At 44.4% G+C, this 5,883-nt stretch overlaps 1 protein-coding gene across 2 annotated transcripts in view; it reads left to right on the top strand.

Annotated features, from left to right (window-relative positions):
* Positions 1–4,327: 4,327 nt before the first annotated feature.
* Positions 4,328–5,883, top strand: part of Tmem215 (transmembrane protein 215) — a 3,463-nt gene continuing 1,907 nt past the window's right edge. The window contains exon 1 of one of the 2 annotated variants that reach the window (XM_031376746.1): positions 4,328–5,743. The gene's annotated coding sequence lies outside the window, so the exon portion shown is untranslated. Of the gene's footprint in view, positions 5,752–5,883 lie in introns of both variants that reach the window. The other variant, XM_031376747.1, reaches the window with a different exon arrangement.

The following is a 5,883-nucleotide window of genomic DNA, read 5'->3' on the forward strand; positions in this document are numbered from 1 at the left end:
AAAACAAACAAAAAAAAAAAACAAAAAAAACCCACTAATGCACATAAAATTAAATCTCATTAGATGTTGAAAAGCCTTTGACAAAACCCAACAGTCCTTCATGATAAAGGTATGTGGGATACAAGCCACATACCTAAAAATCATAAATGCAATTTACAACAAGCCAATAAACAGCATCAAATTAAGTGGAAAGAAATGAAAAGTAATTCCACTAAAACCAGGAATAAGACAAGGTGGTCCACTATCTCCATATTTATACAATATATTACTTGAAGATCTAGCTACAGCAATAAGACAGATAAAAGAGATCCAGGGGATTCAAACTGGAAAGGAATAAGTAAAGTATTGCTATTCTCAGATGATACGATAATATGCATAAGCAGCCCAAAAAATTCTACCAGGAACTCATATAGCTGATGAGGAACACCTTCAGTAAAGTCACTGGAAACAAGATTAACTTAAAAAAAGATCAGTAACCCTTCTATTCACAAATGATAAGCAGGCTGAGAAAGAAATCAGGGAACCAATACCATTCACAATAGCCACAAAGAAAATAAAATAGCTTCAGGTAATTCTAACCAAGCATGTGAAAGACCTGTATGCCAAGAATTTCAAGTCTTTCTTTGAAGAAGGAAATTGAAGAAGATACCAGAAGATGGAAAAATCTCCCATGTCCATGGATTGGTAGGATCAACATAATAAAAACGTTCATCTTACCAAATCAATCTACATATCCAATGCAATTCCCATCAAAATTCAACAAAATTCTTTATAGACCTTGAACAATACTCAACTCCATATGAAAAAAACAAAAAGCCCAGGATAGCCAAAACAATCCTAAACATTAAAAGGACATCTAGAGATATCACCATCCCCAATTTCAAGCTGTACTACAGACCACTAGTGATAGAAGCTGCATGGTATTGGTGTAGAAATAGACAAGCTGATCAATGGGATTGAATTAAATACCAAGACACAAATCCACACGCCTGTGGACATCTGCTTTTAATAAAGAAGCCAGAACTATACATTGGAAAAAAGAAACCATCATCAACAAATGGTGCTAGTCTAGCTGGATCTTTGCTTGTACAAGAACACAAATAGATCCATCTCTATCACCCTGCCCAAAATTCAAGTCCAAGTGGATTGAAGACCTCAACATAAAGCCAGAAACATTGAATCTTATAGAAGAGAAAATGGGGAATAGCCTTGAATACATTAGCACAGGAGATAACTTCCTGAACGGAACAACAATAACACAGGCACTAAGACCAACAATTTATAAAAAAGACCTCATGAAACTGAAAATCTTCTGTAAGGCAAAGGACACCATTAATAGGACAAAATTTCAGCCTAAAGAATGGGAAAAGATCTGCACCAAGTCTACACCTGACAGACACCTGGCTAATATCATACATATATATACACACACACATATAGAAACTAGACACTAACAGAGTAAATAATCCAATTATAAAATGGGGTACAGATCTAAACAGAGAATTCTCAACAGAGGAATCTCTAGTGATTGAGAAGCACTTTAAAAAACGTTCAACATTTTTAGCCATCAAGGAAATCCAAATCAAAACAACTTTAAGATTCCATGTTATACCTGTCAGAATGGCTAAGATCAAAATTACAAGTGACAGCTCATGCTGGGATGATATAGAGCAAGGGGGACACTCCCTCATTGCTGGTGGGAGAGCAGTTTCTCATAAAATTGGGAACTGATCTACCTCAAGACCCAGCCATACCTCTCCTGAGCATACCCAAAGGACACTCCATCCTATCGCAAAGACATTTGCTCAATTATGTTCATAGAAGCTTTATTCATAATAGCCATAAACTGGAAACAATCCAGATGTCCCTCCACGAAAGAATGCATAGAAAAAAATAATGTGATTCATTCACACAATGGAGTATTGCTCAGCTGTTTAAAAAAGTGACTTCATGAAATTTGCTGGCAAATGGATGGAACACAAAAGCATCATCCTGTGTGATGTAACCCAGACCCAGAAAGATGAACATGGTGTGTGCTTACTTAGAAGTAGATATGAGATGTAAAGTGAAGGATAACCATATAGAATCCACAGACCCAGAGAGGCTACTACATAATATGGAGGGCTTAAATGGGGAAATCTCTGCGGAAACGGGAAACAGAATAGATTTCAAGGATGAAATGGGAGGGGGTGGAGATGGAAACAGGAAGGACCAGGTGTGGGGGATGGGGGAGAGAATTGGGAGGCATTTCAAGGTGAGGTAGAAACCCAGTGCATTGGAAACCCCATGGAATCTATGAAGGTGATAGTGAGAGAAGACTCTTAATAATGGGGGACACAGCCTGAACCGGCTATCCTCTGGAACACTCCCTCATTGCTAGTAGGAGTGCAGAGGTACAGCCACCCAGCCAAGCCACCAAACCTCCCACCTATGGTTTGTCATGCCTGCAGGATGTGCTGGGACTGAAGCCTAGCATAATGGTCATCAGAGAGCCAGAGAGACTTCAGCCAGCAACTGATGGGAACAGATGCAGAGACCCACAGCCAAACGGTAGACCAGCCCGGAGAGTCTTCTTGAAGAGGGGGAGGAAGGATTTGAGGAGCCAGAGGGATCAAGGACATCATAAGAATGTGCCCCACAGAATCAACTAACTGGGACTCAAATGGGCTCACAGAGATCAAGGAGCCTGCATGGGTCTGAGCGAGGTACTCTGTATATATGTTATGGTTGTGTAGCTTGGTTTTCTTGTGGTATTCCTAACAATGGAAGTGAGGGGGGGGCTGTCTTTAATTTTGCTTTTTACTTTTTTAAATTAAACTAATAAAATTTATTTTAAAATATACAACTCAGTATTGACATTTTTTAAGTCACCAAAATAATTTATAATAGTTAAATGACTCATATATACATGATAGCTTCTGAAACTAAAAGTAATATGCACTCAACAAGTTTTTAAAATCTATTTGTAATATTAAACATGATAGAAGTAGAAAAAACTCTTATGAAGTCCTCTATGAAAGGAAATTATGACTGTCTTTGCTTCTTCTGCCTGCATTTGGGACTGTTTTCTTCCTACTAGGTAGCCTCCACCAGCATTGACATGAGAGTATGTGTCTAACCTTCCTGTAGCTTGTTATACTATATTTGCTTAATGTCTCTGGGAAGCCTGCTCTTTTCTGAGGGGAGGTGGAGGGGGTAGATCTGAGGGAGGGAGAGATTGCAGGGAGGAGAGGGAGAGAAATTGCAGTCAGTATATAACATATGAGAGAAGAATACATAAAAAGAGAAAAAACTTCTTCAGAGTAAAGAAAAATAACTTCTTTAGAGTCCCAAACATGTTGGTGTATGGAATGACTAGAGCTCACTGAGAAAGAGCAGCTTGGAGGACAGGTTAAGTTCAGCCTGTGACATTTGAGCATTAGGTGTCTGTAGATGATCCAAAAGGCAATATCAACCACACAGTTGAATACTATAGCCCTGGAGCGAAGGGAACAGGACAAGTGAGAGAGGCTTAGGAGCCCTCAGTTTTCCAGGCTATTCTACTACCGTGGAAGCAGGGTAAGAGGGACGAGCTCAGGGCGAGAATGCCAGCCACCGAACAAGATGTAGTCTATAAACAAAGGGGAGTCCAGGAAGTTGTCTTCAAATGGGTGACAAGAAAGACAGTGGGCATTAGCAAAGAACGAGAAGAGGGGGTGGTTTCAGGGAGAGAAACGTGTTCAGTAATTGGAGCTGGTTGCTTCCTTTTTCAAAAAAAAAAAACAACCAAAAACTTCCATAGCAGCAGTGAGTTTGGGAAACAGACTGACAGACTTGGGCTCCCAGGTTCCTCTGTAGTCCAGACACATCTGCCTGACAAAGCAGATGTCTATGCAAGCGAAGATTAAAAAAAAAAAAAATCCCTTTTCTCCATTCTTAAGTTATGCGCCCAGAAGTGCAGTCAGCGATGTAATAAGTTTGAATATAAAAGGCAAACACGATAACCAACAGAATAAAAAAGAAGAAGCCTGCCCTCTGATAACCCTGGGTGAAGTCAGAAACCTGGGGATCCACCTCTCTGCCTCAAGCCAGAGTGGTCAGATCCATCCCTAATCATCTTTTAGACCTACTTTCTTCCAAACACTTCTCTCAGCCTGGCATTCTTGGGGCCACATCCGGTCTTACCTTGCTTTAGGAATAAGTCTCCAGGCACAGACTTACACCCTGTAGCCTATAGGCACCGTCTGTCAAAAAAAAAAAAAAAAATGAACGCTTAATCTCCACCTAAAACCCACCTAGTGCTCTTCGTGGCTCAGTGGATAAAGCCGAAGTCCTCAGCTGCACGGACAGATCTCTGACGATGTGGATCCTGTCTTACGTGTTGAGGGCACTATGATCATACGGTATGAGAAGAAGAGAGGATGCCTTTCTGTGTATTTTGAACAGAAACCATGCACCAAAAGCCGTGTGCTAGGAATTTACACTTCTGTAACAGTCACAGCATTTGCTCAGACATCTGGTGTCAATAGTCTCCTGATGACTGATTCTCAGAAAGGTGATGTCACTCATTCTGGTTCACATAACCAGCTTAGATGGAGAAAGCCTGGGTGTCAAAATTCTTTCCTCCAAGTCAGAGACTTGGCATGAAAGAATGTACTTTTTGCCTTCCTCATTCCCTTCCTCTACCTTAAACAGACCAGGTGAAGGATCGCAGCCACATCTAGACCTCCCTTGGGACAAGAGAACCCTATACACTTCTGCGGGCGGACCCTGAACTGAGACTAACACTGGGGAAAGAGTCTTGTCTCCTGTCGCTGGTTGGACCTGACCCTCCAAACCAAAGTCTGTCCTGCGGGCTACCTGGACGACCCTGAATGAAGATCAGAACCAGAAACTTCCTCCTTGCTCCAGTCGGTGTAGTTGGAACTACAGCTGTGGGACTGAGTTTCCAAGGCTACTTTCTGCCAAGTGCAAAGATGGGACTTCTAGGCACAGGCAGGACCTGGAGGCCTGCCCTTCATGCTCCTACAGCCTGGGTGCTCCCCGGAGACACGCTCAGGTCAGGCAGAAGGGTATCTTGCGCCTGGTGGAGCTGCCTGGGAGAGATTGAGGCAAAGACAGTCCCGGGGGAACCTGGTTGCTGTCGAGGCAGGGGGATTGCTCACGAATTGTGTAACTGGCCAAGAGAGCCAGTCGCCAACATCATCTCACGCTGTCCCCGGAGCCCTTAGACCCTGAATTTGGAACCCAGACTAGGATAGTACACCAGCTGCCCCGTGGGCAAGGCGCGCTGGGCTCAGGCTTATGGTAGCCGCACGGACACGGGTCCAAGCCACCTGCCCGCTGCACCACGACGAGAGCCCCCAGCAGCCCTCTTCCCGCGGCCGCTGGGCTCTGACCCCCTCGCGCCCCCGCGCGTCCATCTCTGTTCCCAGCGCGGTGCAAGTGATGTAAGGCGGCCAAGCTCGCGCGCTTTCCTCCTGCCCGGACCGAGTCCTCCCTCCCCGCCGGCAGCGCCGCGCGCCCACTCCGATCCGCTGCGCCCAGGCTCCGTTTCCAGAGCTCTGGCGACCTACTCACAGCGGCTGGGAAAGACCCTCCTCCCCTATCCCACCTCCCTGCGCCCCTCCCCGCCCCCTTCCTGTGCAGTGTGTGTGAGGAAAACCAGGCTTGGCTCTCGGAATCGGAATCCAAGGAGAGAACAGAGTGACAGTCCATACTACGAAGCTTTCTGGAGGCACTGAGAGGTGGCAGGAACCTTCAGGTAACTCGGTGACTATACTTGGCACATGTTGGTCTGAGATAGACAGGGTTGCAATAGTGATGGGGGGAGAAAACAGGGAGGAGCGGAGAGGAGAGAGAGAGAGAGAGAGAGAGAGAGAGAGAGAGAGAGAGAGAGAGAGA

The sequence above is a fragment of the Mastomys coucha genome, unplaced genomic scaffold (genome assembly GCF_008632895.1).
Source record: "Mastomys coucha isolate ucsf_1 unplaced genomic scaffold, UCSF_Mcou_1 pScaffold18, whole genome shotgun sequence".
In the NCBI taxonomy this organism is placed as follows: Eukaryota; Metazoa; Chordata; class Mammalia; order Rodentia; family Muridae; genus Mastomys; species Mastomys coucha.